Below are 18,059 nucleotides of genomic sequence, written 5' to 3' on the forward strand. Positions count from 1 at the left end.
AAATGGACATTGCCAAAATATCTACAAAACGAGCTTTCCTCACTATACTTTATCCAACCTAACCTAACCATCACTGAAGTCAGAGAATTCGACATTGCCAAAATATCCACAAAAAGTTCTTATCCTACCAAACCTCACCCATCTGAACCTAACCATCACCGAAATTAAAGAATTCGACATTGCCAAAATCTCCACAAAACGTGCTTACCTCACTATACCTTATCCAACTTAACCTAACCATCACCGAAGTCAGAGAATTCGACAATGCCAAAATATCCACAAAAAGTTCTTATCCTACCAAACCTCACCCATCTGAACCTAACCATCACCGAAATTAAAGAATTAGGCTTGCCAAAATATCCACAAAACGTGCTTACCTCACAATACTTAACCCAACCTAACCTAACCATCACCGAAGTCAGAGAATTCGACATTGCCAAAATATCCACAAAAAGTTCTTATCCTACCAAACCTCACTTATCTGAACCTAACCATCACCGAAATCAAAGAATTAGACAATGATAAAATATCCACAAAACGTGCTTACTTCACAATACCTAACCCAACCTAACCTAACCATCACCGAAGTCAGAGAATTCGACATTGCCAAAATATCCACAAAAAGTTCTTATCCTACCAAACCTCACCCATCTGAACCTAACCATCACCGAAATCAAAGAATTGGACATTGCCAAAATATCCACAAAACGTTCTTACCTCACAATACCTAACCCAACCTAACCTAACCATCACCGAAATCAGAGAATCCAACATTGCCAAAATATCCAAAAAAAATTAATACCCCACCAAACCTAAGCATCTGAACCTAACCATCACCGAAATCAAAAAAATGGACATTGCCAAAATATCTACAAAACGAGCTTTCCTCACTATACCTTATCCAACTTAACCTAACCATCACCGAAGTCAGAGAATTCGACAATGCCAAAATATCCACAAAAAGTTCTTATCCTACCAAACCTCACCCATCTGAACCTAACCATCACCGAAATTAAAGAATTAGGCTTGCCAAAATATCCACAAAACGTGCTTACCTCACAATACTTAACCCAACCTAACCTAACCATCACCGAAGTCAGAGAATTCGACATTGCCAAAATATCCACAAAAAGTTCTTATCCTACCAAACCTCACTTATCTGAACCTAACCATCACCGAAATCAAAGAATTAGACAATGATAAAATATCCACAAAACGTGCTTACTTCACAATACCTAACCCAACCTAACCTAACCATCACCGAAGTCAGAGAATTCGACATTGCCAAAATATCCACAAAAAGTTCTTATCCTACCAAACCTCACCCATCTGAACCTAACCATCACCGAAATCAAAGAATTGGATATTGATAAATAATCCACAAAACGAGTTTACCTCACAATACCTAACCCAACCTAACCTAACCATCACCGAAGTCAGAGAATTCGACATTGCCAAAATATCCACAAAAAGTTCTTATCCTACCAAACCTCAGTTATCTGAACCTAACCATCACCGAAATCAAAGAATTAGACAATGATAAAATATCCACAAAACGTGCTTACTTCACAATACCTAACCCAACCTAACCTAACCATCACCGAAGTCAGAGAATTCGACATTGCCAAAATATCCACAAAAAGTTCTTATCCTACCAAACCTCACCCATCTGAACCTAACCATCACCGAAATCAAAGAATTGGATATTGATAAATAATCCACAAAACGAGTTTACCTCACAATACCTAACCCAACCTAACCTAACCATCACCGAAGTCAGAGAATTCGACATTGCCAAAATATCCACAAAAAGTTCTTATCCTACCAAACCTCACTTATCTGAACCTAACCATCACCGAAATCAAAGAATTAGGCTTGGCAAAATATCCATAAAACGTGCTTACTTCACAATACCTAACCCAACCTAACCTAACCATCACCGAAGTCAGAGAATTCGACATTGCCAAAATATCCACAAAAAGTTCTTATCCTACCAAACCTCACCCATCTGAACCTAACCATCACCGAAATCAAAGAATTAGGCTTGACAAAATATCCACAAAACGTGCTTACCTCACAATACCAAACCCAACCTAACCTAACCATCACCGAAGTCAGAGAATTCGACATTGCCAAAATATCCACAAAAAGTTCTTATCCTACCAAACCTCACCCATCTGAACCTAACCATCACCGAAATCAAAAAATTGGATATTGATAAATAATCCACAAAACGAGTTTACCTCACAATACCTTACCCAACCTAACCTAACCATCACCGAAGTCAGAGAATTCGACATTGCCAAAATATCCACAAAAAGTTCTTATCCTACCAAACCTCACTTATCTGAACCTAACCATCACCGAAATCAAAGAATTAGACAATGATAAAATATCCACAAAACGTGCTTACTTCACAATACCTAACCCAACCTAACCTAACCATCACCGAAGTCAGAGAATTCGACATTGCCAAAATATCCACAAAAAGTTCTTATCCTACCAAACCTCACCCATCTGAACCTAACCATCACCGAAATCAAAGAATTGGACATTGCCAAAATATCCACAAAACGTACTTACCTCACAATACCTAACCCAACCTAACCTAACCATCACCGAAGTCAGAGAATCCAACATTGCCAAAATATCCAAAAAAAATTAATAGCCCACCAAACCTAAGCATCTGAACCTAACCATCACCGAAATCGAAAAAATGGACATTGCCAAAATATCTACAAAACGAGCTTTCCTCACTATACCTTATCCAACTTAACCTAACCATCACCGAAGTCAGAGAATTCGACAATGCCAAAATATCCACAAAAAGTTCTTATCCTACCAAACCTCACCCATCTGAACCTAACCATCACCGAAATTAAAGAATTAGGCTTGCCAAAATATCCACAAAACGTGCTTACCTCACAACACTTAACCCAACCTAACCTAACCATCACCGAAGTCAGAGAATTCGACATTGCCAAAATATCCACAAAAAGTTCTTATCCTACCAAACCTCACTTATCTGAACCTAACCATCACCGAAATCAAAGAATTAGACAATGATAAAATATCCACAAAACGTGCTTACTTCACAATACCTAACCCAACCTAACCTAACCATCACCGAAGTCAGAGAATTCGACATTGCCAAAATATCCACAAAAAGTTCTTATCCTACCAAACCTCACCCATCTGAACCTAACCATCACCGAAATCAAAGAATTGGATATTGATAAATAATCCACAAAACGAGTTTACCTCACAATACCTAACCCAACCTAACCTAACCATCACCGAAGTCAGAGAATTCGACATTGCCAAAATATCCACAAAAAGTTCTTATCCTACCAAACCTCACTTATCTGAACCTAACCATCACCGAAATCAAAGAATTAGGCTTGACAAAATATCCATAAAACGTGCTTACTTCACAATACCTAACCCAACCTAACCTAACCATCACCGAAGTCAGAGAATTCGACATTGCCAAAATATCCACAAAAAGTTCTTATCCTACCAAACCTCACCCATCTGAACCTAACCATCACCGAAATCAAAGAATTAGGCTTGACAAAATATCCACAAAACGTGCTTACCTCACAATACCAAACCCAACCTAACCTAACCATCACCGAAGTCAGAGAATTCAACAATGCCAAAATATCCACAAAAAGTTCTTATCCTACCAAACCTCACCCATCTGAACCTAACCATCACCGAAATCAAAGAATTAGGCTTGACAAAATATCCATAAAACGTGCTTACCTCACAATACCTAACCCAACCTAACCTAACCATCACCGAAGTCAGAGAATTCGACATTGCCAAAATATCCACAAAAAGTTCTTATCCTACCAAACCTCACCCATCTGAACCTAACCATCACCGAAATCAAAAAATTGGATATTGATAAATAATCCACAAAACGAGTTTACCTCACAATACCTTACCCAACCTAACCTAACCATCACCGAAGTCAGAGAATTCGACATTGCCAAAATATCCACAAAAAGTTCTTATCCTACCAAACCTCACTTATCTGAACCTAACCATCACCGAAATCAAAGAATTAGACAATGATAAAATATCCACAAAACGTGCTTACTTCACAATACCTAACCCAACCTAACCTAACCATCACCGAAGTCAGAGAATTCGACATTGCCAAAATATCCACAAAAAGTTATTATCCTACCAAACCTCACCCATCTGAACCTAACCATCACCGAAATCAAAGAATTGGACATTGCCAAAATATCCACAAAACGTTCTTACCTCACAATACCTAACCCAACCTAACCTAACCATCACCGAAGTCAGAGAATCCAACATTGCCAAAATATCCAAAAAAAATTAATACCCCACCAAACCTAAGCATCTGAACCTAACCATCACCGAAATCGAAAAAATGGACATTGCCAAAATATCTACAAAACGAGCTTTCCTCACTATACCTTATCCAACTTAACCTAACCATCACCGAAGTCAGAGAATTCGACAATGCCAAAATATCCACAAAAAGTTCTTATCCTACCAAACCTCACCCATCTGAACCTAACCATCACCGAAATTAAAGAATTAGGCTTGCCAAAATATCCACAAAACGTGCTTACCTCACAATACTTAACCCAACCTAACCTAACCATCACCGAAGTCAGAGAATTCGACATTGCCAAAATATCCACAAAAAGTTCTTATCCTACAAAACCTCACTTATCTGAACCTAACCATCACCGAAATCAAAGAATTAGACAATGATAAAATATCCACAAAACGTGCTTACTTCACAATACCTAACCCAACCTAACCTAACCATCACCGAAGTCAGAGAATTCGACATTGCCAAAATATCCACAAAAAGTTCTTATCCTACCAAACCTCACCCATCTGAACCTAACCATCACCGAAATCAAAGAATTGGATATTGATAAATAATCCACAAAACGAGTTTACCTCACAATACCTAACCCAACCTAACCTAACCATCACCGAAGTCAGAGAATTCGACATTGCCAAAATATCCACAAAAAGTTCTTATCCTACCAAACCTCACTTATCTGAACCTAACCATCACCGAAATCAAAGAATTAGGCTTGACAAAATATCCATAAAACGTGCTTACTTCACAATACCTAACCCAACCTAACCTAACCATCACCGAAGTCAGAGAATTCGACATTGCCAAAATATCCACAAAAAGTTCTTATCCTACAAAACCTCACTTATCTGAACCTAACCATCACCGAAATCAAAGAATTAGACAATGATCAAATATCCACAAAACGTGCTTACTTCACAATACCTAACCCAACCTAACCTAACCATCACCGAAGTCAGAGAATTCGACATTGCCAAAATATCCACAAAAAGTTCTTATCCTACCAAACCTCACCCATCTGAACCTAACCATCACCGAAATCAAAGAATTGGATATTGATAAATAATCCACAAAACGAGTTTACCTCACAATACCTAACCCAACCTAACCTAACCATCACCGAAGTCAGAGAATTCGACATTGCCAAAATATCCACAAAAAGTTCTTATCCTACCAAACCTCACTTATCTGAACCTAACCATCACCGAAATCAAAGAATTAGGCTTGACAAAATATCCATAAAACGTGCTTACTTCACAATACCTAACCCAACCTAACCTAACCATCACCGAAGTCAGAGAATTCGACATTGCCAAAATATCCACAAAAAGTTCTTATCCTACCAAACCTCACCCATCTGAACCTAACCATCACCGAAATCAAAGAATTAGGCTTGACAAAATATCCACAAAACGTGCTTACCTCACAATACCAAACCCAACCTAACCTAACCATCACCGAAGTCAGAGAATTCGACAATGCCAAAATATCCACAAAAAGTTCTTATCCTACCAAACCTCACCCATCTGAACCTAACCATCACCGAAATCAAAGAATTAGGCTTGACAAAATATCCATAAAACGTGCTTACCTCACAATACCTAACCCAACCTAACCTAACCATCACCGAAGTCAGAGAATTCGACATTGCCAAAATATCCACAAAAAGTTCTTATCCTACCAAACCTCACCCATCTGAACCTAACCATCACCGAAATTAAAGAATTCGACATTGCCAAAATCTCCACAAAACGTGCTTACCTCACAATACCTAACCCAACCTAACCTAACCATCACCGAAGTCAGAGAATTCGACATTGCCAAAATATCCACAAAAAGTTCTTATCCTACCAAACCTCACCCATCTGAACCTAACCATCACCGAAATTAAAGAATTCGACATTGTTAAAATCTCCACAAAACGTGCTTACCTCACAATACTTAACCCAACCTAACCTAACCATCACCGAAGTCAGAGAATTCGACATTGCCAAAATATCCACAAAAAGTTCTTATCCTACCAAACCTCACTTATCTGAACCTAACCATCACCGAAATCAAAGAATTAGACAATGATAAAATATCCACAATACGTGCTTACTTCACAATACCTAACCCAACCTAACCTAACCATCACCGAAGTCAGAGAATTCGACATTGCCAAAATATCCACAAAAAGTTCTTATCCTACCAAACCTCACCCATCTGAACCTAACCATCACCGAAATCAAAGAATTGGACATTAATTAAATATCCACAAAACGTGCCTATCTCACAATATCTTATCCAACCTAACCTAACCATCACCGAAGTCAGAGAATTCAACATTGCCAAAATATCCACAAAAAGTTCATACCCCACCAAACCTCACCCATCTGAACCTAACCATCACCGAAATCGAAGAAATGGACATTGCCAAAATATCTACAAAACGTGCTTACCTCACTATACCTTATCCAACTTAACCTAACCATCACCGAAGTCAGAGAATTCGACAATGCCAAAATATCCACAAAAAGTTCTTATCCTACCAAACCTCACCCATCTGAACCTAACCATCACCGAAATTAAAGAATTAGGCTTGCCAAAATATCCACAAAACGTGCTTACCTCACAATACTTAACCCAACCTAACCTAACCATCACCGAAGTCAGAGAATTCGACATTGCCAAAATATCCACAAAAAGTTCTTATCCTACCAAACCTCACTTATCTGAACCTAACCATCACCGAAATCAAAGAATTAGACAATGATAAAATATCCACAAAACGTGCTTACTTCACAATACCTAACCCAACCTAACCTAACCATCACCGAAGTCAGAGAATTCGACATTGCCAAAATATCCACAAAAAGTTCTTATCCTACCAAACCTCACCCATCTGAACCTAACCATCACCGAAATCAAAGAATTGGACATTAATAAAATATCCACAAAACGTGCCTATCTCACAATATCTTATCCAACCTAACCTAACCATCACCGAAGTCAGAGAATTCGACATTGCCAAATATCCACAAAAAGTTCTTATCCTACAGAACCTCACCCATCTGAACCTAACCATCACCGAAATCAAAGAATTGGACATTGCAAAAATATCCACAAAACGTGCTTACCTCACTATACCTTATCCAACCTAACCTAACCATCACCGAAGTCAGAGAATTCGACATTGCCAAAATATCCACAAAAAGTTCTTATCCTACCAAACCTCACCCATCTGAACCTAACCATCACCGAAATCAAAGAATTGGACATTAATAAAATATCCACAAAACGTGCTTATCTCACAATATCTTATCCAACCTAACCTAACCATCACCGAAGTCAGAGAATTCAACATTGCCAAAATATCCACAAAAAGTTCATACCCCACCAAACCTCACCCATCTGAACCTAACCATCACCGAAATCGAAGAAATGGACATTGCCAAAATATCCACAAAACGTGCTTACCTCACTATACCTTATCCAACTTAACCTAACCATCACCGAAGTCAGAGAATTCGACAATGCCAAAATATCCACAAAAAGTTCTTATCCTACCAAACCTCACCCATCTGAACCTAACCATCACCGAAATTAAAGAATTAGGCTTGCCAAAATATCCTCAAAACGTGCTTACCTCACAATACTTAACCCAACCTAACCTAACCATCACCGAAGTCAGAGAATTCGACATTGCCAAAATATCCACAAAAAGTTCTTATCCTACCAAACCTCACTTATCTGAACCTAACCATCACCGAAATCAAAGAATTAGACAATGATAAAATATCCACAAAACGTGCTTACTTCACAATACCTAACCCAACCTAACCTAACCATCACCGAAGTCAGAGAATTCGACATTGCCAAAATATCCACAAAAAGTTCTTATCCTACCAAACCTCACCCATCTGAACCTAACCATCACCGAAATCAAAGAATTGGACATTAATAAAATATCCACAAAACGTGCCTATCTCACAATATCTTATCCAACCTAACCTAACCATCACCGAAGTCAGAGAATTCGACATTGCCAAATATCCACAAAAAGTTCTTATCCTACAGAACCTCACCCATCTGAACCTAACCATCACCGAAATCAAAGAATTGGACATTGCAAAAATATCCACAAAACGTGCTTACCTCACTATACCTTATCCAACCTAACCTAACCATCACCGAAGTCAGAGAATTCGACATTGCCAAAATATCCACAAAAAGTTCTTATCCTACCAAACCTCACCCATCTGAACCTAACCATCACCGAAATCAAAGAATTGGACATTAATAAAATATCCACAAAACGTGCTTATCTCACAATATCTTATCCAACCTAACCTAACCATCACCGAAGTCAGAGAATTCGACATTGCCAAAATATCCACAAAAAGTTCTTATCCTACCAAACCTCACCCATCTGAACCTAACCATCACCGAAATCAAAGAATTGGACATTAATAAAATATCCACAAAACGTGCCTATCTCACAATATCTTATCCAACCTAACCTAACCATCACCGAAGTCAGAGAATTCGACATTGCCAAATATCCACAAAAAGTTCTTATCCTACAGAACCTCACCCATCTGAACCTAACCATCACCGAAATCGAAGAAATGGACATTGCCAAAATATCCACAAAACGTGCTTACCTCACTATACCTTATCCAACTTAACCTAACCATCACCGAAGTCAGAGAATTCGACAATGCCAAAATATCCACAAAAAGTTCTTATCCTACCAAACCTCTTCCATCTGAACCTAACCATCACCGAAATTAAAGAATTAGGCTTGCCAAAATATCCACAAAACGTGCTTACCTCACAATACTTAACCCAACCTAACCTAACCATCACCGAAGTCAGAGAATTCGACATTGCCAAAATATCCACAAAAAGTTCTTATCCTACCAAACCTCACTTATCTGAACCTAACCATCACCGAAATCAAAGAATTAGACAATGATAAAATATCCACAAAACGTGCTTACTTCACAATACCTAACCCAACCTAACCTAACCATCACCGAAGTCAGAGAATTCGACATTGCCAAAATATCCACAAAAAGTTCTTATCCTACCAAACCTCACCCATCTGAACCTAACCATCACCGAAATCAAAGAATTGGACATTAATAAAATATCCACAAAACGTGCCTATCTCACAATATCTTATCCAACCTAACCTAACCATCACCGAAGTCAGAGAATTCGACAATGCCAAAATATCCACAAAAAGTTCTTATCCTACCAAACCTCACCCATCTGAACCTAACCATCACCGAAATCAAAGAATTAGGCTTGACAAAATATCCATAAAACGTGCTTACCTCACAATACCTAACCCAACCTAACCTAACCATCACCGAAGTCAGAGAATTCGACATTGCCAAAATATCCACAAAAAGTTCTTATCCTACCAAACCTCACCCATCTGAACCTAACCATCACCGAAATCAAAAAATTGGATATTGATAAATAATCCACAAAACGAGTTTACCTCACAATACCTTACCCAACCTAACCTAACCATCACCGAAGTCAGAGAATTCGACATTGCCAAAATATCCACAAAAAGTTCTTATCCTACCAAACCTCACTTATCTGAACCTAACCATCACCGAAATCAAAGAATTGGACATTGCCAAAATATCCACAAAACGTACTCACCTCACAATACCTAACCCAACCTAACCTAACCATCACCGAAGTCAGAGAATCCAACATTGCCAAAATATCCAAAAAAAATTAATACCCCACCAAACCTAAGCATCTGAACCTAACCATCACCGAAATCGAAAAAATGGACATTGCCAAAATATCAACAAAACGAGCTTTCCTCACTATACTTTATCCAACCTAACCTAACCATCACTGAAGTCAGAGAATTCGACATTGCCAAAATATCCACAAAAAGTTCTTATCCTACCAAACCTCACCCATCTGAACCTAACCATCACCGAAATTAAAGAATTCGACATTGCCAAAATCTCCACAAAACGTGCTTACCTCACTATACCTTATCCAACTTAACCTAACCATCACCGAAGTCAGAGAATTCGACAATGCCAAAATATCCACAAAAAGTTCTTATCCTACCAAACCTCACCCATCTGAACCTAACCATCACCGAAATTAAAGAATTAGGCTTGCCAAAATATCCACAAAACGTGCTTACCTCACAATACTTAACCCAACCTAACCTAACCATCACCGAAGTCAGAGAATTCGACATTGCCAAAATATCCACAAAAAGTTCTTATCCTACCAAACCTCACTTATCTGAACCTAACCATCACCGAAATCAAAGAATTAGACAATGATAAAATATCCACAAAACGTGCTTACTTCACAATACCTAACCCAACCTAACCTAACCATCACCGAAGTCAGAGAATTCGACATTGCCAAAATATCCACAAAAAGTTCTTATCCTACCAAACCTCACCCATCTGAACCTAACCATCACCGAAATCAAAGAATTGGACATTAATAAAATATCCACAAAACGTGCCTATCTCACAATATCTTATCCAACCTAACCTAACCATCACCGAAGTCAGAGAATTCAACATTGCCAAAATATCCACAAAAAGTTCATACCCCACGAAACCTCACCCATCTGAACCTAACCATCACCGAAATCGAAGAAATGGACATTGCCAAAATATCCACAAAACGTGCTTACCTCACTATACCTTATCCAACTTAACCTAACCATCACCGAAGTCAGAGAATTCGACAATGCCAAAATATCCACAAAAAGTTCTTATCCTACCAAACCTCACCCATCTGAACCTAACCATCACCGAAATTAAAGAATTAGGCTTGCCAAAATATCCACAAAACGTGCTTACCTCACAATACTTAACCCAACCTAACCTAACCATCACCGAAGTCAGAGAATTCGACATTGCCAAAATATCCACAAAAAGTTCTTATCCTACCAAACCTCACTTATCTGAACCTAACCATCACCGAAATCAAAGAATTAGACAATGATAAAATATCCACAAAACGTGCTTACTTCACAATACCTAACCCAACCTAACCTAACCATCACCGAAGTCAGAGAATTCGACATTGCCAAAATATCCACAAAAAGTTCTTATCCTACCAAACCTCACCCATCTGAACCTAACCATCACCGAAATCAAAGAATTGGACATTAATAAAATATCCACAAAACGTGCCTATCTCACAATATCTTATCCAACCTAACCTAACCATCACCGAAGTCAGAGAATTCGACATTGCCAAAATATCCACAAAAAGTTCTTATCCTACAGAACCTCACCCATCTGAACCTAACCATCACCGAAATCAAAGAATTGGACATTGCAAAAATATCCACAAAACGTGCTTACCTCACTATACCTTATCCAACCTAACCTAACCATCCAAGAAGTCAGAGAATTCGACATTGCCAAAATATCCACAAAAAGTTCTCATCCTACCAAACCTCACCCATCTGAACCTAACCATCACCGAAATCAAAGAATTGGACATTAATAAAATATCCACAAAACGTGCCTATCTCACAATATCTTATCCAACCTAACCTAACCATCACCGAAGTCAGAGAATTCAACATTGCCAAAATATCCACAAAAAGTTCATACCCCACCAAACCTCACCCATCTGAACCTAACCATCACCGAAGTCGAAGAAATGGACATTGCCAAAATATCCACAAAACGTGCTTACCTCACTATACCTTATCCAACCTAACCTAACCATCACCGAAGTCAGAGAATTCGACATTGCCAAAATATCCACAAAAAGTTCTTATCCTACCAAACCTCACCCATCTGAGCCTAACCATCAACGAAATTAAAGAATTAGACATTGCCAAAATATCTACAAAACATGCTTACCTCACAGTACCTAACCCAACCTAACCTTACCATCACCGAAGTCAGAGAATTCGACAATGCCAAAATATCCACAAAAAGTTCTTATCCTACCAAACCTCACCCATCTGAACCTAACCATCACCGAAATCAAAGAATTAGGCTTTACAAAATATCCACAAAACGTGCTTACCTCACAATACCTAACCCAACCTAACCTAACCATCACCGAAGTCAGAGAATTCGACATTGCCAAAATATCCACAAAAAGTCCTTATCCTACAAAACCTCACCCATCTGAACCTAACCATCACCGAAATCAAAGAATTGGATATTGATAAATAATCCACAAAACGTGCTTCCCTCACCATACCTAACCCAACCTAACCTTACCATCACCGAAGTCCGAGAATTCGACATTGCCAAAATATCCACAAAAAAGTTCTTATCCTACCAAACCTCACCCATATGAGCCTAACCATCAACGAAATTAAAGAATTAGACATTGCCAAAATATCTACAAAACATGCTTACCTCACAGTACCTAACCCAACCTAACCTAACCATCACCGAATTCAGAGAATTCGACAATGCCAAAATATCCACAAAAAGTTCTTATCCTACCAAACCTCACCCATCTGAACCTAACCATCACCGAAATTAAAGAATTAGGCTTGCCAAAATATCCACAAAACGTGTTTACCTCACAATACCTAACCCAACCTAACCTAACCATCACCGAAGTCAGAGAATTCGACATTGCCAAAATATCCACAAAAAGTTCTTATCCTACCAAACCTCACTTATCTGAACCTAACCATCACCGAAATCAAAGAATTAGACAATGATAAAATATCCACAAAACGTGCTTACCTCACAATACCTAACCCAACCTAACCTAACCATCACCGAAGTCAGAGAATTCGACATTGCCAAAATATCCACAAAAAGTTCTTATCCTACCAAACCTCACTTATCTGAACCTAACCATCACCGAAATCAAAGAATTAGACAATGATAAAATATCCACAAAACGTGCTTACCTCACAATACCTAACCCAACCTAACCTAACCATCACCGAAGTCAGAGAATTCGACAATGCCAAAATATCCACAAAAAGTTCTCATCCTACCAAACCTCACCCATCTGAACCTAACCATCACCGAAATCAAAGAATTAGGCTTGACAAAATATCCACAAAACGTGTTTACCTCACAATACCTAACCCAACCTAACCTAACCATCACCGAAGTCAGAGAATTCGACAATGCCAAAATATCCACAAAAAGTTCTTATCCTAACAAACCTCACCCATCTGAACCTAACCATCACCGAAATCAAAGAATAAGGCTTGACAAAATATCCACAAAACGTGCTTACCTCACAATACCTAACCCAACCTAACCTTACCATCACCGAAGTCAGAGAATTCGACATTGCCAAAATATCCACAAAAAGTTCTTATCCTACCAAACCTCACTTATCTGAACCTAACCATCACCGAAATCAAAGAATTAGACAATGATAAAATATCCACAAAACGTGCTTACTTCACAATACCTAACCCAACCTAACCTAACCATCACCGAAGTCAGAGAATTCGACATTGCCAAAATATCCACAAAAAGTTCTTATCCTACCAAACCTCACCCATCTGAACCTAACCATCACCGAAATCAAAGAATTGGACATTGTAAAATATCCACAAAACGTGCTTACCTCACAATACCTAACCCAACCTAACCTAACCATCACCGAAGTCAGAGAATCCAACATTGCCAAAATATCCAAAAAAAATTAATACCCCACCAAACCTAAGCATCTGAACCTAACCATCACCGAAATCGAATTAATGGACATTGCTAAAATATCCACAAAACGAGCTTTCCTCACTATACCTTATCCAACCTAACCTAACCATCACCGAAGTCAGAGAATTCGACATTGCCAAAATATCCACAAAAAGTTCTTATCCTACCAAACCTCACTTATCTGAACCTAACCATCACCGAAATCAAAGAATTGGACAATGATAAAATATCCACAAAACGGGCTTACCTCACAATACCTAACCCAACCTAACCTAACCATCACCGAAATTAAAGAATTAGGCATTGCCAAAATATCCACGAAACGTGCTTACCTCACAATACCTAACCCAACCTAACCTAACCATCACCGAAGTCAGAGAATTCGACATTGCCAAAATATCCACAAAAAGTTCTTATCCTACCAAACCTCACCCATCTGAGCCTAACCATCAACGAAATTAAAGAATTAGACATTGCCAAAATATCTACAAAACATGTTTACCTCAAAGTACCTAACCCAACCTAACCTAACCATCACTGAAGTCAGAGAATTCGACAATGCCAAAATATCCACAAAAAGTTCTTATCCTACCAAACCTCACCCATCTGAACCTAACCATCACCGAAATCAAAGAATTAGGCTTGACAAAATATCCACAAAACGTGCTTACCTCACAATACCTAACCCAACCTAACCTAACCATCACCGAAGTCAGAGAATTCGACATTGCCAAAATATCCACAAAAAGTTCTTATCCTACAAAACCTCACCCATCTGAACCTAACCATCACCGAAATCAAAGAAATGGACATTGATAAATAATCCACAAAACGTGCTTACCTCACAATACCTAACCCAACCTAACCTAACCATCACCGAAGTCAGAGAAATCGATATTGCCAAAATATCCACAAAAAGTTCTTATCCTACCAAACCTCACCCATCTGAGCCTAACCATCAACGAAATTAAAGAATTAGACATTGCCAAAATATCTTCAAAACATGCTTACCTCACAGTACCTAACCCAACCTAACCTAACCATCACCGAAGTCAGAAAATCCAACATTGCCAAAATATCCAAAAAAAATTAATACCCCACCAAACCTAAGCATCTGAACCTAACCATCACCGAAATCGAATTAATGGACATTGCCAAAATATCCACAAAACGAGCTTTCCTCACTATACCTTATCCAACCTAACCTAACCATCACCGAAGTCAGAGAATTCGACATTGCCAAAATATCCACAAAAAGTTCTTATCCTACCAAACCTCACTTATCTGAACCTAACTATCACCGAAATCAAAGAATTGGACAATGCTAAAATATCCACAAAACGTGCTTACCTCACAATACCTAACCCAACCTAACCAAACAATCACCAAAGTCAGAGAATTCGACATTGCCAAAATATCCACAAAAAGTTTTTATCCTACCAAACCTCACCCATTTGAGCCTAACCATCAACGAAATTAAAGAATTAGACATTGCCAAAATATCTACAAAACATGCTTACCTCACAGTACCTAACCCAACTTAACCTAACCATCACCGAAGTCAGAGAATTCGACAATGCCAAAATATCCACAAAAAGTTCTTATCCTACCAAACCTCACCCATCTGAACCTAACCATCACCGAAATTAAAGAATTCGACATTGCCAAAATTTCCTCAAAACGTGCCTTCCTCACAATACCTAACCTAACCTAACCTAACCATCACCGAAGTCAGAGAATTCAACATTGCCAAAATATCCACAAAAAGTTCATACCCCACCAAACCTCACCCATCTGAACCTAACCATCACCGAAATCGAAGAAATGGACATTGCCAAAATATCCACAAAACGTGCTTACCTCACTATACCTTATCCAACCTAACCTAACCATCACCGAAGTCAGAGAATTCGACATTGCCAAAATATCCACAAAAAGTTCTTATCCTACCAAACCTCACCCATCTGAGCCTAACCATCAACGAAATTAAAGAATTAGACATTGCCAAAATATCTACAAAACATGCTTACCTCACAGTACCTAACCCAACCTAACCTAACCATCACCGAAGTCAGAGAATTCGACAATGCCAAAATATCCACAAAAAGTTCTTATCCTACCAAACCTCACCCATCTGAACCTAACCATCACCGAAATCAAAGAATTAGGCTTGACAAAATATCCACAAAACGTGCTTACCTCACAATACCTAACCCAACCTAACCTAACCATCACCGAAGTCAGAGAATTCGACATTGCCAAAATATCCACAAAAAGTCCTTATCCTACAAAACCTCACCCATCTGAACCTAACCATCACCGAAATCAAAGAATTGGATATTGATAAATAATCCACAAAACGTGCTTACCTCACAATACCTAACCCAACCTAACCTAACCATCACCGAAGTCAGAGAATTCGACATTGCCAAAATATCCACAAAAAGTTCTTATCCTACCAAACCTCACCCATCTGAACCTAACCATCACCGAAATCAAAGAATTGGACATAGCGAAAATATCCACAAAACGTGCTTACCTTTTTTTTTTTTTTTTTTTTTTTTTTTTTTTTATCGTCGGAGGTGGGGAATCTTCCAAAGACATCCTCCAGCCCGAACTGGAGGATAGTGTCGGATTTTTACCGACTAAACCCCACCCCCTTGACACCTCTGCTCCCCGGACACATTTTCATGTTTTGCTTCGGGAAAGCAGTTTTGTCTTAGCCATTTATGGCTCTTCCTTCGAGTTCTCGGGTTCTTTCTGCTTCTTCTTTATTTTTCATTATCATCGAAGCAAATGCTTCCCACGCTGACCAGGCAGTTGCGCTATCCAGTATGACGAAGATTATGTTTATCGGCGTCAGGTGTTCTACGCCGATTACAGTTCTGAATGTTCTTCTGTCGTCTTCCCATGCTGGACAATCAAAGGTTGTGTGGGCCGCGTCGTCTTTCTCGTTTTCACAGTGGTGGCACTTCGGAGTTGTTTCCTTTCCTATTTTGTGTAGGTAGGTCCCGAAGCACCCGTGACCTGTGAGTATTTGGGTCGTGTGGTGATTTAGTTCGCCGTGCTTTCTTTGGCACCACGCTTTTAGGTCTCCGATGAGATGGTGTGTCCATCGACCTTTTTCAGAGTTGTTCCATCTGTCTTGCCATTTGATTATCGTTGTTTCTCTGGCTGTACTCTTTTTTTCACCTCTGTAGATCGCTTGTCGTTCTAGAGCGAGTAAGTCGATCGGTGGAATGGCGCACAACACCAGGATGGCATCTTCTGATACTGTTCGGTATGCCGCTGCGACTCTTAATGCAGCTCTTCTTTGTACTCTAGCGAAGCTGAGCCTCGTCCTCTCAACCTTTGTTTTTTCCGCCCAAATCGGAGCACCGTACAGGAGGACTGAGTGTACTACTTCACAGTATAGTTTTCTTCTCCTCTGTTTCGGTCCACCGATGTTGGGCATCAGTCTGGCGAGGTCTTCTGCTATTTGGGCCGCCCTAGCTCCCGCTTTTTCCGCATGTTTTGCAAAGCGTAGTTTGTCATCTAACTGCACTCCCAAATACCGCAGTGATCTGCTGAACGTCACCTCAAAACCGTTGACTGTTATTTGAGGAGGCAGCAGCTTTCTACGTCTTGTGAAGAATACAGCTTCGGTTTTCTGGACGGCGAGCTCCAAGCCCGCATCCACGAGCCATTTTTTAACCCTTCTTATGGCTTCTTCGCTTCTTAGGCGTAAAGATGTTGTGTTCTTTGCGGTGACAAGCAACGCGACATCGTCAGCAAAGGCGACCAGGCTCGTTTCATCTGGCATTTGGATCTTCAACAAGCCGTCGTACATTACATTCCAAAGCGCCGGGCCCAGGACCGATCCCTGTGGTACGCCCGCAGTGACTGATCGTTCGTATTTTTTGCCCATGCATTCATACAGAAGGATTCTGTCCGAAAAATAGCTTTCGATCATCTTGATAAGTTTTTCCGGAGCATTGATAGTGACTAATGCATCGAGAGTCCTTCCCCAGTTGGCAGTG

This window comes from Arctopsyche grandis, unplaced genomic scaffold, assembly GCF_051622035.1.
Source record: "Arctopsyche grandis isolate Sample6627 unplaced genomic scaffold, ASM5162203v2 HiC_scaffold_32, whole genome shotgun sequence".
Taxonomy (NCBI): domain Eukaryota; kingdom Metazoa; phylum Arthropoda; class Insecta; order Trichoptera; family Hydropsychidae; genus Arctopsyche; species Arctopsyche grandis.